Source organism: Hipposideros armiger, unplaced genomic scaffold (genome assembly GCF_001890085.2).
Source record: "Hipposideros armiger isolate ML-2016 unplaced genomic scaffold, ASM189008v1 scaffold_135, whole genome shotgun sequence".
Taxonomy (NCBI): domain Eukaryota; kingdom Metazoa; phylum Chordata; class Mammalia; order Chiroptera; family Hipposideridae; genus Hipposideros; species Hipposideros armiger.
Window position 1 is genome coordinate 1,216,500 of NW_017731485.1, and position 17,738 is coordinate 1,234,237.

Genomic DNA, 17,738 nt, shown 5'->3' on the forward strand with positions numbered 1-17,738 from the left:
CGACTGGACTTGGAGCTGAGCTAGCTGCGCCCTCCACAACTAAGATTGAAGGACAACAACTTGGCTGCTCCCCTTCCCCAATTCCCCAACACTGTTCCCCTCCCCCAATTCCCCAATAATATTCTAAAAAAAAAAAATCTCTCTTAAAAAAAAAAAGTGGTTCATATGGTACATTTGATGTCACTTGTTTAAAAAAAGAAAGAAATAGCACTTCCCTCATAGGGTTATTGAGACAATTCCACAACAGCTCCTGGCGCAGAAGCACCGTTTACGTACTGTTTGGAAAAGAAATTCAAGTGGCAAATGCTAGCGATGTCTCTTTGAAGTACTTCCAGCTCAGCTAACACAAGGCCACCAGCAACTATGGCTGCCATTTCGCCACGGGCTTCCTCCCCACCACGCCCCGTGTGCCAAGCACTTTTGATGCAATCATCTTTCAGTCCTCCCAAGAACTCTTTGACTCTGTCCCAATGTCATTCTTATAAACGCGGCGATGAGGTTCAGACAGGTGAAGTGACAATGCTTGAGGTCACACTGGAACCACGATTTGAAGTGGGGTGTGCCCGGTGGGAGGGCCGTCTCCCAATCGCTGACGATTTTGGGGCTAAGGTGTCTCCTGGAAGGGCCCAAGGGAAGGGGCTGCCTCTCTTCCATCAGCAAGGCTGGTCCACCGCCAACAGACTGTCTGCTGCAGGCTTCCCTCCCTGCTGATCCCCTGTTATCTCTGGTCTAGTGTTTTTATCTCCTAGATTAAGTTCCTGGAGGGTGCAGACCTCAGGACTTCATCCATGTCTTCCCTAAAGCACCTGGCCGGTGCTGGGGAATTATCTGTGGAGCCCCAAAAACCTGATAAGTGGTTCCGTCTGGCTTCTCCAGCAGTAACAAGTGTGGCAGTGACCTTGAATCCCTGTCATACGCCCGAAGCTCCAGTGTAAATGGGGGTGCTTGTGTGCCTACATAAACCTTCGCTCAGGCTTCGTGCATGCCCCTCCCCCACTCTGTACCAGGCCCGCTGGGCCCACAGGCCTGGCACTGGTCTCATCTATCATGCATGGTCTCACTTATGGTCACCACAGCCCATGAGGTAGGCACGGTTCTCCGCCCGTTTTATACAGAGAAACACTGAGGCTCAGAGAGGAAGCCACAGCTGGTAGTGACTCAAACCCCCTGGTGAGCTGACTCTCCCTGGCAGGTGTTTCTGGTGGCGACTGTCACACCTGTGCCCCTCGGGCCTGTACCTTGCCTTCAGTTTGCTGGCGTTGATCCTGGAGAACCAGGCGTTGGTCGAGATGGGTCGGGGAACAGGAGAAAAGCTTTGGTTCACCTTGCAGATACTTGCGGAGTGACAGCTCATTCCTGGCACGGGTCTAGGCACTCAGGGGGTGGAGCAGTGAACGTGACAGGCAAGGATTTTGCTATCCTAGAGTTCCCGTCCTGGTGTGGGAGAGACCCAGTAAGCAACCAGACAAGCAAAGAGGAGATGTAACTGTAGGGTGTGCTAAGTGCTATGAAGAGGATAAAACAGGGTTGGCGAGACGGAGAGCCGTGGGGGACTGGCGAGGGCGGCAGCACTGGATGGTCAGGAAAGGCTTCTGGGAGGAGGTGGCATTTGAGCTGGCATTTGAACAACAAGGAAGAGTTAGCCAGGCGAGGGTCTAAGGGAGGAGTTTCTGGGTGAGGTGAATGGACGTGTAGGAGTCAGGAGGTGCGTTCCAGGGGTAGTCGGGAGGCCGGTGTGGCCGGAACGTGGGTAATGATGGGGAGAGACGGAACTTAGGCCAGAGAGAAAAGCCAGTGAGAAAGCCATAACAGCCTTCTGAACAACTGTTGGTTTGAGAGAGGAACGTGCTAGAACAAGAACTCAGGACCACCCTGTGTTAGCGTCCGGGCCATTCGAGTATGGCTGGTACCACGGGTTCTAAGACCCAAGCTATAGCTGAGCTGTACTTACCTTCCACAGCATGCTGGGAAGTTCCAGAAACTTGACAGTGGGAGCATGGAGTTGTCAAGTGGCTTATTTGAAAGGCAGAGCCTGGGTGACACATACACCATGACTCATAGCATTGTCCCCAGTGGCCACGTGACCAGGGCAATGGCTTCAGACAGGTGGGGACGACGGATGGATCCCAAGACAGAGCCTGTAGCCTGTTCCACCCGTCACGCAGGCTGGTGACACAGATCTGTCAGGAACAGCTCGGAGATCATCTCGGCTGTGGCTTGGGAGAGGCCGCAGGGGCCTGCGGTTGGAGTCCTCCACAGTGAGGCAGGAAAAGGGAGGGGAAGGGGGTGCCTGTTGGGCTCCGTGCCAAGGCCTGGCATTCGATCCAGGTGCAGAGTCCAGAGTGTCTGACTCAGCAGGGCTTCCGGCGGGTGACTCCCACGCACAGCCAGGGTTAGGAGCCACGCCATTCCGGGTTGTAGGAGGTTCAGTGCTCAGACGCAGGCCCCACGGAGCCTCGGTTCAAATCCCAGCTCTGCCATGTACAGGAGGGGCACTGAGCAGGCCACTGGGCCCCGTGTCCTCCCTGTCCAGTGGAGCCCATAATAAGAGCACCTCAGTCTGGGGCTGTCCCCGGGGTTCACACTCCCGACTGCAGCAGCCCCGCAACGTACCGTCCGACATGAACTTGGGCCCCCCTCGTGCTTTGTCTTCGGGACCACCCTGTAAGGACGGCGTCCTTAGATTCCAACTGACAGCAGTCGGAGGGTTGTTGGCTTTTCCAAGGTCATACTGAAAGTATTTTACTTGCAAAAACAAAGACAAAAAAGAAAAACACACTATTTGCAAATGCTCATAGATCTGGGGTCGATGGGCCGCATTACCCAGGGCTCAGCAGACGGAAAGCAATAACACCACCTTCGTTGCAGGGGTTACCGGAAGGTGAAACGTGGTCGTTGGAGATGGAGGCCCAATTCCGCTCCCACTCACCGTGGGGTCCTCCCAGATCAAGCCTGCACGGATAACAACGATGAAGTCTGGACAGAATGAAAGCAACTAAGTAACAAGAAAGAGCTGAGGAGCCATCAGACCCAGGCAGGTGCTAGAGGGGTGTGTCGTCACTTGGAAGAAAGGGACAGTGCTAGGTGAGTGTCCTGCTTTCAAAGGCAGGGCGTCCCTGCCCAGGGACGGTGGTCAGAACTCAGCTAGAACACCTCGCTTTACTGCCCAAAGAACTAGAGGCCAGGGATGCCCAAACACAGCCTCTGGAAACGGAGCGGGGTTCCTGGAAAGAGAGATGGGGGGAAGGGACCCCACATTCTGCCCGTGAACTCTGCCAGTATCTCTGGCAGAGCTCTTGTGTACAGCACAATGCCAGCTAAGGCTAAACAGCGGACGGAGGCTTCGCCACGTTACCCGCCTGCCCTGCACCGATGCAGGGGGATACTCCAAACACAGTTAAGTACACGCAGGGCACCGTAAAAGCCAGTGTGTAACATGCTTCCAGATTTCACATGCACATGTTTGTATATATACAACCACATATTAATGCACGTGTATTTCCATAGCCACTTGTATATGTGAACAGCATTTCTGAAAAGCTGAAAGGATACTCAGACTGCTAAGTGACTAAAACGAAATAGAATTGGGTCTTTGGTTGAAGAAAGAACCACCTTCCCCCCCCCCACTTCAGGGTTCTTTTGTTGTTTGTTTGTTTTTTGAGTCAGATTCATTGAAGTATAATTTCACACAGAAAAAAAAAAATTCAGCCTTTGTAGCTTACCGTTTCCTGGCCCAGGAGTGGAATTGCTGGGGCACATGGTAACTCCTCACTTAACTTTTTGAAAACCTGCCCAACTGTTTTTTTAAAGCAGCCCCGCACCATTTTACATTCCCACCAGACATGTATGAATTTGTCACATTCCCACCAACACTTGTCCTCGGTTGTGGCCGCCCTGGCGGGGGTGGGGCGGTGCCTCATTGTGGTTTCTATTTGCTTTTCCCTAATGACCAATGGTGAGCATTGTTCTGGGTGCTTATGTCGGCCACCAGTTCAGCTTGTCCGGTGGTTTAGCCTACATCTTCATCCTTGAGGGCTCCGAGCCCCTGGTTTTCATGGCCTGAAGGAGGCTGGGGTTACTGTCATCGCCTCTTCACAGTTAAATTGGGCATGGGAGCATCAAGGGGCACCCCCGGGGATCCTCCGAGTTTCAGAAGCCCCCTCTCTGCCCTCCTTCCGTAGCTGCCATCCTGGGTCCTGGTGATAATGAGAGCCGATTAGCCCTGCTGTATAGTCACTGCTTTGTGTTTGCCTGCTGGGCTCCTGGCATAAGAAGCCCCAAATGACCAGGCAGCAGCTTTCGGTTAGTGGAATGGTCATCATGTCACCTGGTAGGAGCGTCCCTCCCCTAGGATCTAGGGCCTTACTTCAGCGGAGCTTAAAATGGCAGGGAGAGGAAACACAGGTTCCTAAGTGGGTCACTGGGAGTGACGGTGGAGGGGCCACTGTCACCCTTTGACTCTCAGATCCATGCCTCATAGCTTGTGGAGACACAGAACCATATCATGGCTGTAGGCTCAAAGTATATATTGCATCTCGTGGGACAGCCCCCTGATTCTCAAGGTGTCACCCCCAAGCTGGTGTCTTAGCTGCGCTTTTCTTTTTGTTGTTGTTGTTTTTAAGCTGAGCCATCCTGCCACCTGTTGGCAGCTCAGCAGCAGCTCAGCTCAGGCCGTGACTCAAACAGGCGACCCTGTTGCCCAGAGCTCGCACTCTTGAGAGAGCTCTTAACCATCTGAGCCGCTCGGCAGGCCCCTTAGCTGCACTTTTAAGAGGCCATTTCAGTGGTCAATCAGACGGGCAGCTTCTGAGTGACAGGCAATGTCACATCCATGGTCATCTCTTCTGACATAACGTGAGTCCCTCGGCCTAGGCCTATATTACCCAGGGTCTGATGATGGAAAAATCAGACACTTGGTGAGTCTTTAGACTGTGCCGCTGGCCAAGGTACTGTGGACGGGAAAAGCAAACAAATCCATCCTTGGGACCCCCACGAATCCCCGTGGGGACAACTTACCCCCCTGCTCCGGGGTACAGATGGTACTCGCCATCAGGGGGCTGGTTGGGCTCTTCGGGGGTGGCACCATACGTGGGGTTTAATGTCAAGAGATGATGCCAGCAGGCCCAATGTTTGGCTGCAGCAGTGGCCAGATCAGCCTCGGTGTGGGGATCCCGTGCTGTGGGCATTTGCTGGGTCTCCATGTGTGCCATGTGCTTGTTCCTTTAAAGGGCACACAGTTCCAGCCCAGTTCCAGCTGAACACAGAGGCTGGCAGGTGTCCACTGGACAAGTCCCCCTGTCCACCCAGTTGTGCAGGGGCCTCCTGTTGCTGCATGCTGTCTGGTGGGCCCTGGCCTGAGGCTCAAGGGTCCACGCCCACTGTGGCCGTCCTGCAGGGCCACCTGCTTCTTCTCCTTCGAGACCTCTGGCCTTCTGACCTCGCTCCTTGAAGGCTCCCGACCAATCGCTGAGCCTTTTACCACTGCCCTGAAGTCAGCATCTCCGTCACTCAGGCCATTTGTCTCCTCTCTCCAGGCTGACCGCCAGGTCTGCTGCCCAGAGCTCTGCCCAGCCTTCCAAAGCCTCCCCTGAGTGGGGACGCAGTGCAGCAAAAGTGCATTTTCAACCCACACCAGTGTGTTGCGTGTCCACGGACCTGGCTTTGGTTTTCTCCTTCTCCGTAGCTGTATGTAGGCAACCCTTTGCTAGGACATAGATAAGAACCGAGGAAGAGTGTCAGAACCATCGAGGTAGATAACTATGTATGATGTCAGATGGGCACTAGATTTACTGGGGTGATAGATGGGAGGGTGGTTGCGGGGGGCAGGGTGAAAAAGATAAAGGGATTATCTTTTTGGTAGTTACAAAGTAGTCATCAGGATGTAAAGTAAAGCATGGGGAACATAGACAATCATACAATAATAACTGTGTGTAGTGCCAGCTGGGGACCAGACTAGTCAGGGGGATCACTTATTAGATTATACAAATGTCTAACCTCATGCTGTACACCTGAAATTAACAAAAAATAATACTGAATGTCAACTGTAACTGAAAAATTTAAAAAGGAAGGGAAAGATGAAAGGGAATAAGAGGTTCAGATTTCCAGGCATAAAAAAATAAGTCACGGGGTTGTAACAGACAGCACGGGGAATATCATTAGTAATATTGTGATAGTGTGGGACAGTGTCAGATGGTTGCTGGACTTATCGTGGTTGCCACTTCTTTAGGTCTATAAATATTGAATACCTATGGTGTGCCCCTGAAACTAATGTATTATTGTATGTTAACTATACCTTCAATAAAAATCTTTTAAAAAAAACAAAAAAACAATGGGCATAAAAACCTATGTCACAGGATGTCTGCGTTGTTTCCGTGCTGTGCTGAAGGGCTTTATAAATGGGAGTGCCTCTCCGAATACGAGATGATGGTTCCTTCTGGCCAGGCTCTGGGCCTCGTGCATCAACAACAGGGCTCTGAGGCCCTCCAGGATTGAGTTAGAACCCACCCCTGCCATTTATCAGCCGTGTGGACTTCACCGCGGTGTGACTTCTCTGTGGATTAACACATTTCAGCATTTAGGAAGTAAACCGCCAATAAAAGCTGCCCAATACAGCGCCTCGCTGGGGCCTCCCCTTAGCTTTTCACTATTGGAGCATCTCCTGCAACCTTTCCGCCGAGTTTTCGGTGTGACCACTAGAGGTCAGGCTAACCCCAAAGTTCAAGGCTGCCGATGGAGAACCTGTTTGCGGCATCCGGGAGACAGAAGCCGCAAGTCCTGGGAAACTGCACACATCTGCCCTTCCCAACAGGCGGCCCTCGGATTCTGTCACCAGGCCAAGAGGACGGACACACCGGTGGAGGGCAAAGATGTTGGGATTTCTGAGACATATCAGGGGGAGAAAAGGAGACAAAAGAAAGATGAAGCTGAAAGTAGTAATCACAATTTCTGGGCGCCAACTCTACAGTGGGGACTTTTAAAAAAAGAATTTTACACGTATGAACCGGTTTAATGCTTGTAAAACTCTGTGAGGACGGTATTTCCAGTTTCTTTTTACAGATGAAAAGCCAGCACAGGGACATAAGCAGTTGGGAGGAGCCTGAGGCCCAGGCCTGGGATCTGGGAAACGTGACCGGCTCTGAGCACCTCCCAAGCCCCGATTCTTCCTTCTTTCTTGTCTGTGGCCCTTTGGGGGGTCACACAGACACGGGCTCAAATCTGGGCACCGGCGATCGCCTGCTGTGTGGCCTGAGCCAGTACGAACCTTGCTGGGCCTCACAGGTCTCCCTCCACCACCCTCTCTGACGCGAACACGTGCACTTCCAGGCAGAGCCCTGGGAACGACAGTGCTAGGCCAAGAGTTGTTCTGGGCATGGTAGCGATCTGAAAAGCAGGCCTTGAAAGGTTCACATCATTTCCGGTAACTTAACTGCATCTTAACGCCCCACCCCCCACACACATATATTTAAAGATATGCAAAATAACTTTTTTGATATGCAAAAAACTTCAGCATTCAACCATGTAACATTCCCAGTGTCTGGCATCCCATAAACAATGGCCAGCCATGCAGAGAGGGAGGAAAACTTGAGCTGCAGTGAGGAGAAAAATCAGTCACTGGAAACAGACCCAGAAATGTCACAGGTGACAGAGTTCACAGACTTTCAGACAGCCGTGAGAAAGACACTCCATATGCTCACGAAGGGAGAGAAAAGCTCTAGCATGTTCGTGAGAGACAGGGGCGATGTTACAAGACGGCCCAAATCAAACCTCGAGGTCTGAGCCTCTCCAGGAAGCCCAAGTGTATCAAGGAAGCCCAGGGGCATCTCAAAGAAGCCCTCGTCTGCTGCCTAATGGCTGACACGTATTGAATGTTTGCTCTGTGCCAGGCACCGTCTGAAGAGCTTTCCACAACAAAACCATGCCGGTAGCTGTTCTTATTATGGCTTCCATCTTACAGACAAGGAAATGCAAGGGTGCGGCACAGAGAGGTTGAGTGACTTGCCGAAGCTCACACAGCTCAGCAGCCTGGTGGGTCCAGGATTCAAACCAGATTCCAAGCTCCCAGCCTCTGTACTATTTTCTCTCTCTCAAGTCTGTCAGATGGGAAAAGCGACAGTGTTTGCTGCGTAGGCTTTTATTTTTTAAATTCCAGCTTTACTGAGATATAATGGACAAGTAAATGTATCAGGTAGTCCCAGGGTACATCATGTTGATCTGATATACATATGCATTGTGAAAGGATGCCCCCACCTCGCTAATGAACTCATCCGACATCTCACATATGTATTTATTTATTTTGGGGTGAGAACACTGAAATTCTACTCTTTTAGCAAATTTCAAGTATATGAGACAGTGCCATCAACAGTCGTCACCGTGTTTTACATCAGAGCTTCAGACATTATTCATCTTAGAGCTGAAAGTTCATAGGCTTTTTTGGTGATGGTGAAACCATATGAATGTGTTCCCTTAGCAGAGAGTGTCTGTTTGAAGTGTGTGTGTGTGTGTGTGTGTGTGTGTGTGTGTGTGTGTGTGTGTGTGTAGGGGGACGTGGGGTAGATTTCAAGTAGGTTCAGATAGCTGGTGTGGGGAGAGGGAAGGCTGGGAAGGCCCTGAATGAGTTTTAACACCACTATTTACCAACCCTGGGACAGAAGGTTCTGGGGTCACAGCCTGCTTGTGCTGCCATGTGGGACCCTTGGTTCCCTCGGGAGCCCACCCCTCCCCACTCCACATGGAGCAAACCAACCACATCAGGGAGACTGGGTTCAGAGAAGCCGACGGGCGGGTCTTTAGCACCCTTTGCTTTTTTGGGAGTCGCCAAACCTTTTTGTTTTGTTCAAGATATTCTCACATCTCAAAGAAGCACACACAGGCATACGGAGCAAATGACCCGGTGTACTCTGGCTTCTAGAATATTCTCTGTTGCAGTCTGAAAGATTTACTGGAAGTGGCCGATGGAACCTCAGTTTGAGCTCTGGTCAACTCTGTCATTTCCTATCCAGTTCTGTCCCGAGGGCCAAATGTTAGAGAAAAGCAATCTCCAGTTCACCAAAGCTGTAGCCATCACCTAACAGGTCAGAACTACCTTCTTTGATATACCTACTTGTTTACGTAGAGATTCCTATAACTTTTTTCAAAGTTAGGTTAGTATCAGTGTTAGAGTTCTTCCTTAAAAGTTCCTTTTATTGTTTCTTATTACAAAAATGATATATGTTCCTTATAGAACATTGAGAAAATGTAGGTAAATAAAAAAAAGAAACCAAAAATTTCCAGTAACCCTGCCAGACAGACACTTTAAATATTGATGTAGAGTTTCCCAACATTTGAAAAATGTCTATGTGATAAAAATGGGGTCACGCTTTTAAAAATTGATGTACCGAGGATGACTTACTCAGTGATTGCTTATTCTTCTGTGACATAAATTTTTGTGTGGCTCCATGCACAGTCAGGTTACGTTTAATGCAAATTTGAATTATACACTTTGAAACAGTAGGATCTAAAATATTGATTAAATCTTGCATTACGGGCACAATTTGAAACGATGCGAATCCTGCTTTGCATTTATTATTATTTTTTTTTGCAGGAAATTGAATCCTGCATAATGTGAGTTCGGCATTCTGTGAGGTCTGGGGCAGTGCAGTCTGTTGCATGACACGCGGCTTCCTATACTCCCATTTATTTCGCCAGCGCTTTATGGATGGCCACAGTGAGCTCCTTTGAAGGTAAATCTTTGCACCCGTGAATGATGGAAAGCTGAGCCACACTACGACAATCCCAGCCTGAAAGGTGGCATGACATTGACTGAACAAATATTTCCGTGGTGCTTACTCTGTGGCAGGCACTGTTCTAAGGACTGTGCATCTTCATAATGACGATATGCAGGGTGCTGTTGTCATCACCCCATTTGACAGAGGAGGAAGCTGAGTCAGCCGCAGGTGCCCAGGTCACAGAGCTAGGTGGCAGCGCTGGCTTCTGAGCCCTGTGCATGGGCTTCTCCAACATCCATAGCAGCACACTGCGAGGTGGTCATTTTCCTGTACCTTTGCCCACGCGGTACCTTTGCCCACGTGGTATCTACTTGCTCAAATGGATTACACTCGGGAAGTCAGTTTGCCAGAAGGCGATTTCTGATACAACGAGGCAGAGAGAGAAGCGCTAGTCTTGGGTTATCAAAGAGTGGCTGGTCTGTTGGATTTTTTTTTTTCCCTAAGAAACCCCATCAAAGAAATATTCCCGGAAACTTAGCCCAGGCAGAAGAGACCTCTCATCTTTGGTCTTCCTGTTGGTGGGGTCCCCCAAGGCTCTGCTCACAGCACCAGGGTTTTAGCGCCTAAGCTCCGTGGCCCCTGCCTCTGCTGTCTGCCACAGGCGCTGGCTCTGTGCCCTAAGGTCTGTGCAGCAGCCAAGTCCCTCACCCAATTCTTGCTTTATTGACACTGAGAGACTAACAAAGAACCAGCAGCTGAGTTTATGTCCTCTCCCTGAGCTCACCCATGGGGTGACTAATTCTCCAAGACCTCTGGATCCTTGTCGCAGTTAGGGTACAAATGCTAAGAGGCTGTAACAATACAGGAGGCCCCTGTAATGCATGGTTTTGCTTTCTGTGGTTTCTGTTCCCCATGGCCAACTGTGGTCTGAAAAGATTACATGGAAACTCCAGAAACACACAATTTGTAAGTTTTAAATCACGTGCTGTTCTGAGTAGCATGATGAAACTCTCGCCGCCCAGCTCTGTCCAGCCCTGGTGTGAGTCACACACCACCCCATCCCTCCGCCCCCTCCCCCCCAGCCCCGTCCCCAAATCCAGGCTGGAGACACTCCCTGCCCGTTCGTCACTCAGTAGCCATCTATCCAATCTACTGTCACCATGTCACAGTGCTGTGTTCACGTCACCCTTATTTGACTTCATAATAGCCCCAAAGCCATGCACATAACTTTTATTCCAGTGTATTGTTATAACTGTTCTATTTTACTAGTTATTGTTGTTCATCTCTTACTGGGCCTAATTTATCCATTAAACTTTACCATAGGGATGTATGTATAGGAAAAAAAACAGTATATACAGGGTTTTGTTCTATCCATGGTTTCAGGCATCCACTGGGGGCCTTGAAACTTATCCCTCGCAGATAAGGGGGGACGACTGTATCTAACTGTACATGGCTTAAAGAATAAAGTAGTTAGGTCTGTCTCATGTAACAGTTCTGAGGTGAGCACTTCCAGTCGCTGGGGTGGCTCTAATCCCCATGTGCTTCAGGTCCAAGTTCATTCCATTGTGTTGCTTTGCCATGTACTAGGGCACTAACCCCTTATGCCTGGTCAATTGGTCCATCCAAGGGAAAGGGGTGGGACACAGAGAAGCCACGCCCACTGCTCAAGGCCTAGGCGCTCATCACTTCCCCTTGAATTCCATTGGCAAGCACTGAATCACATGGTAACACCTAAGTGCAAGGACTGCTGGGAAATGTAGCTCAGCCACCCAGAAGGCAGGCGAGACTGGGTTTGCTGGGGAGCGAGTGGCATCTAAGGGACCCTCCAACAGGAGACAAACCCAGCTGGGCATCTGTCTGCACGCAATGAGGTTATGACATTTCTCTTTCTTGCCTCTCTTCCTATAGCGTATCATTGGGTGAATTTACGAACACGTTATGGAAGCTTCTGAAATTTATTTAGTCTGAGTACACCAGCCTCATGGGCGCTGAACACTTACTCCTAAAAGTGTGCGTTTGTTCTTCTTGTTTGTTCTATCACACTCAAAAATTAGCTCATCGTTCAGAGCAGAGTGCATGGGCTTCAGAGACAAAAAAAAAATCCAACAGACAAGCCCAGCTCCACCATTTACCCACTTCTGTGCGATGCTGGGCGTGCTACTTACACTATCTGAGTTTTTGTTTCGTATGAGGATTGTAGAAGAATGCAGAGAGGACCGGGCGCAAACCCTGGCTTCTGTGTCACTAGACGATTCTGCTCATTTATTGGACCCCGGCTTTCCTGGAGAATAAGGTAATAATACCCCACCTCTCGCTGGGCCTTGTAATGACAGATGTCCTGAACGCATAGGTCAGCGTCGGTCACAGTGCTGAGAAGTTCAGGAAGTAACCTTCCTTGAAGCTCCAGCAGTGTGACCACCCCGACTCTGTCTTCCTTTGCAGGTTGGCTTCATTCTCTACATGCTGGCAAGATGGCGTCAACATCTTCCAAGGAAGACAGGAAGCTACTGCTTCCCCCAGACACCCCTTCCAGTCTCATTGGCTCTGATAGGTTTCGTCTCTGTCCCTGAACCAGGGTTTGGGGATGAGATGACTTGATGGGCTTAAGCCAAGTAGGACCCACCCCTGGAGCTAAGGATGGGGTCACCCCAGATAACTAGGTGACAGCCATACAGTTACTCTAAAGGGGACCTGGGTGGTAATTACCAGAAAGGCAGCCAACACAACAGATGTCCACGACAGAGACTGTGTTGGAAGGATGAGATCATGGGCCTACTTGTGGCCCAATTTTTATTTGTTGTTTGAAATTATGAGCACATTCTTTCCGATGACAGATCAGCTGATCACAGTCTCTGGCACTTGCCTTCCATGGTCAACCCTTAGTTGACTCCTAGCGTTTCCTTCTATTGCTTTGTCCATGCCAATGAATGCCTCTTTCCCCCCCATTGCCTCAGCAGTGTCTCTGACCCACAGGTTCATCAGACTCCCTCGAACCAATGGTTTGAAGGGAACTCAGTAGGAATAAATAGGTGTGGCTATGTTCCAACAAAACTTTATTGAAAAAACAGGTGGTGAACAGATTCGCCCCAGGGGCCCTCGTTTTCAGAACCGCTGCTCCACAGCTTTGAGAAACAAAGGGCACAGCCGCAAGCAACAGGATGGGTAAGCCTTTGAAAAATACTGCACGATAGAAGCCAGACACAAAAGAACCTCCCATTTACATAAAGTTCAAAAGCGGGTAACAGAAACGGTATTGTTTAGGGGTACATATTAAGATGGTGAAGCTATAAAGCAGAACAAAGAATTGATTCTCTCAAAGGCCAGGACTGTGATTACCTCTGGGGGATGGAAGGGGGGTGTCATGGGAAGGGGGCACACGAGGGACTTCTGGGGTGCTGGCAATAATCCTATTTCTTTCCGGGGGGGTGTCCCTTTCTACGATTTGCTGAGTTACATGTTTGTGTTGTATGCGCAAAAAGTGCCTTCTGTTTTTCAATAAAATGCTGAAGAAAAATGAATATTGAGGATCAGGCACCATGCTATTAGGCTCCATTAACTAATTGAAATCCCTTTTCTGTGGTTGACAAATAAGAACGTTTTTTTTTTCCTGTGTTCTTATTAGTCAGCTCATTGCTATTCAGCACCGGCCGTGCAGCTGAATCTCGGGTGGAGTGTTTCTTCCCCGCAAACGCAGATGCCTGAGCCCACCCTTTGAAGATGTTCATTCAGCAGAGCCAGGTTGGCCTGGGCCGTGGGAGTTTGCAGACGCTCCCCTCCCCAAGCAAGCGAAGGTGACAGGCAGCAGGCTTGAGAGCCTGTGCCTCAAACTATGCTATCTCTTATCTCGGGGCAATTTCTGCATAGTATTCCCCTTAGTCACACACTTCACCCCCAATAGTCACCCAAACTGACAAGCTGAGCATTTTTTTTTTTCATGCATTTGCCTTGAAGTTATGTTTCCTTTGAGTAGAAGGGTCGGGTCCTATTCAGTGTTATCTGGCATTTAGTCTGGCCTCCCGTTCACCCACTCCCCAGCTGAAATGCCTGGAACTGCCTTTTGAATTCCTTCATTTCCTCATTTTAAGCCAAGTACACATTCTTGGCTGCAGACAGCCAGTCGCATCATGCGTCTGTCTTCTGGGCTGGCCACCCACCCTAGTGTAGATAAGTGCCTTTGTTTCTGGGCGCCTGTCTGCTTCCTATCACAAGGGAACACTCCTTCCAGCCTCTGCTGACTCACCTTTATCAGTGTTTACCGGAGAGCCTTATCAATAGCCTTTTCAACAACCATGTAAATGGAATTTATGCCTTTTATCCTCAGTCCTTCCAAATAGCTCTAGAAACTGCAAAAGAGTCCCGACTGACTTCCTCTGGGAGGAAGTACAGCACTGTCTTCCCAATAGGTTTAAAATAAATGCTTCGTAATTGGTTCCTGGGAAGGTAATCTCCACTTCCGTTATAGCCAGGGGACCCATAAGTCCCTCTTTGCTCTGGACAGTCCCGCTTTATGCTCGGTGATTGTTCATGGTGCCCCCTTTTACTTTTTTTTTTTTTTAAGTGTCATTTTGGGTGGTGAGTTTTATGGTGACGATGAAAAAAGAAAGTCCACTTAGCGTAGTTGGAAGATTGCTAGTGAAGAACCAGGAGGCCTAGATGCTCGTCCCCGCCAGGCCACAGACTAGCTGTGTGGGCTTGATAATCAATTACACCCCCTTATCACCAAGTGTGGCCCCCAAACCTGGGCATCACCTGGGAGCTTGTCAGAAATGCAGCATCTCAGGCCCCACCCCATGCCTGCTGAACTGGAAGTAGCATTGTCACCAGATCGCACCCAGGTGACCCGGACACCAGTTACAGGTTTTGATGCGCTGCCCTAAACCAGGCTTCGGTTTCTGAGGGCAATAAAGACCCTCCAGCCTCTGCAAGGCATTAAAAATTGTACCAACACATTCAGTTCACTGCGTGTCACTAACAAACCCACAGGAACAACAGAGAAGTCCATTAAAGACAGGGAGTCACCCGTAGGGTGGCTTGGCTTTTTCGTTTTTGTCTTTTTAAGTGAATGAATGGAATATACACAGTCAAAGCACTACAAATGTCCGTTAGTTGTCACCGATAAGAAAGCAAGCTGGTGGGCCGGCTGAGTGGCGCGATGGTTAAGAACTGGCTTGGGACACCAGAGGGCCCCGGTTCGGATCCCACATATGAGGGCCAGTGACACTGCCCTCCACAGCTAAGATGCTGAACAACAGCTCAACCTGGAGCTGGGCTGCCAAGAGTTGCCGGTGATGGCGTAGGCTGCAGCCCCTGTGGCAGTGGGTTGCCATGGGCTACCGACCGTGTGTAGCCAGCAGCCAGCGTGAGCGGCCAGCAGCCGCAGTGAGCGGCCGTCCAGAAGCCGGCGACTGATCTGCCTCGCCCGGGAAGAGCGCAATGATGGTGCCAACTTGGGCCAGTGAAGCAACGTCCTCCACAACTAGACTGAAGAACAAAACGACAGCAACTCGCTGTTCCCCTTCCCCCAATTCCCCAGCACTGTTCCCATCCCCCAATTCCCCAATAAAAATCTTAAAAAAAAAAAAAAGGAAGCTGGTTAAGATGGTCCATCACTGGATGGGGCTGAGTTCAGGGCAGGGGCAGAGGTGAGCAGCCAGCACTCTGGCGGGGAGCAGATGAGGTGTCCCACTGTCCCAGTTAAGAGCACGCGGACAGGGCGCCCACAGCACCTAGTGTACATGCAACACAGTCTTCTCAAGCCTCTCATCAGGGTTCGAAGTAATTATTAGTTACTCTTTCATAAGGGGACCTTTTAAAACCCTGTATTACTGCTTCTCAGACATTTTTCTGGATGTGTCTCTGACCTCTCCCCACCTTTGATCCAGTAGCTATGAGTAGGGGGAGTGCCGAGAAGCAAGCAACCTACTCTCCAAAAACCTGGCGTTTCCTTGAAATGATGTGTCTTATCTCTAACCATCAAATAAGTGTCATCGTCTACTGGAAAAAAAAAAAAAAGGTAGAGACAGGAATGTACTGGTTTCAAAAAAATCCAGATGCTAGCGTGGCTTAGAAAACACTTCAGTGGTTTATTTCTGATGATCGTGGAAATGCTCACTAGACATCCCGACTTGCTTGCATGCATGTGTCCCAGGTTTACATTTAAAATTCCCCACTCAGATGAAAACGGGAAGAAAAAGAAGGCTTGCCAATACCTGTTTTTGTCTCCCATGTTTTCCATTCTCAGACACACGCTAAGATCGCATTTACCCACTCAGAAGAAAAACATAGTAATGCTCTACTCCAGTTTCCGGCAACAGCCGCAAAGGAAAGCCACTTGTATGGACTTGAGAGGGACAAGCCTCTTGTGCTGAAATGTGAGGAGCACAGGCAGCATGCTTGCTGGGTGTCGGGGGGCCTGAGAGTAGACTGGCTATTTCTGTCTCTCCCAAACACATGTGTTGAACTCCTATGCCCCAGGGTGATAGTTAGGAGGTGGGGGCTTGGGGGGGGTGATTCAGTGGGGTCATGCGGTGGAGGCCTCAGGAATGGGATTCGTGCCCTTGTAAAAGGGACCCCAGAGGGCTCTCTCATCCTCTGCACTGTGACGCACAGCGAGAAAGGCTGCCTATGAACCCGGGAACGAACCCTCACAGGACACTGAACACACAGGCACCTTGGTCTTGGACTTCCAGCCCCCAGAACTGTGAGAAGGACATTTCTCTAGTTTCTGAGCCCCACAGTCCGCAGTCTTCTGTTATTGCCGCCCAAATGGACTAAAATGGTTACTCATTTGGCACCAGGTTGGTACCTCCAAACAGGTGAGCCTGGAGGCCCCACCTGCCTCCTGCAAAGCCCCAGCGTCAGCTTCCTGGAAGCCCAGATCAGGTGTGAAGTCCAGGGTAATTGCCTGCACCAGACACAGGAAGCAAAGGTGACCCGCTGCAGAAAAGCCTGGATGCTTGAAGGGGCAAGCACTGCCTTACCAGCCAGAGAGACGTCGGCCACCGAGAGCCACAGAGGCTCGGCGGAAGCAGCCAGGAGCTTAAGCAGTCAGGGTGACAAAAGGAATGGCCTTGGTCGTGGGGAGTGGGCATGGGTGGCTGAGCGGTCTGTCCACAGCAGCAAAGTCACAGGGAAGGGAGGGGACCACAGCGAGTCCCAGGCTGGACGTGGAAGCCCATCTCGCCTGTGAGACACCACCCCGTTCTGAGAACCCCCGGGGACACAAAGGAAGGGTCTTGCTATTTGATAGGTGGTGCTAACCATATGTTGGATGAAGGACAAACTCCGAAGGTGGACCACTGCCTGGCCGGGGGGATTTTGGAGGCTTTGCCGAGCATTATGGGAATTCTAATGCAATGACTAACCACTACCCCTGGAGTAGAGAGCCTGCCATCCCGTCCTCATTGTGGTTGGAAAGTCACTGGCTGAATGGTGCCAAGGTGATACGGTGACTCTGCTGACCTCTGGGATACCCCAAAGGAAAAGAAAACACGGGAAACAGCTGGGACTTTATCCCCATTAGTCTCCAACGTGAGATGATGGTGTGAGGAAGGTGCGTTGTTGAGTCTGGAAGTCTGGCCTGAAACTTTCTTCAGGAAGAGGTGGGGACGGCAGGTATATTTCTAAGGATCTTTTCCAGTGCAACAGACGGAAAGCAAGCAAATGGGCTTAAAAATATTGGGTTGTTGGAGAAGTCATGATGCATTTTTGCAACGAAAAACATAGAAAAAATACATTATGACTTTTCCGACAACCCAATAAGATACTGGCTCATGGAACCGAGTTGTCCAGGAGTCTCTGGCTCGGGCCACCGAGATGAGACAGTGCCAGGCTTTGACCTCACACCGTCCACTGCGTGACCCCGCTTTCTTCGTGTTGATTATATTCTCGGATGTGAGTCCAGGCGTTAGAGGGTTTCAGGCAGCTGTGGGTGTGAGGTGCAGGCCAGTCCCTGACCATTTAATGGCTATGGGGCCCATTTTAGCATTCCATACCGTTTTCACTCATTTTACAAAAAGATAGCTCTATTACATG

General features: G+C 50.1%; 1 long non-coding RNA gene across 2 annotated transcripts in view; it reads right to left on the reverse strand.

Annotated features, from left to right (window-relative positions):
- The window catches only part of LOC109386555 (uncharacterized), a 6,721-nt gene extending 4,646 nt beyond the window's left edge, over positions 1-2,075 (reverse strand). For both annotated transcript variants that reach the window (XR_002124804.1, XR_002124803.1), the window contains exons 1-2: positions 1,952-2,075; positions 1,239-1,434 (exon numbers count right to left, since the gene is read on the reverse strand). This is a non-coding gene — a long non-coding RNA (uncharacterized LOC109386555). The remainder of the gene's footprint in view (positions 1-1,238; positions 1,435-1,951) is intronic.
- Between the last annotated feature and the right edge of the window lie 15,663 nt (positions 2,076-17,738).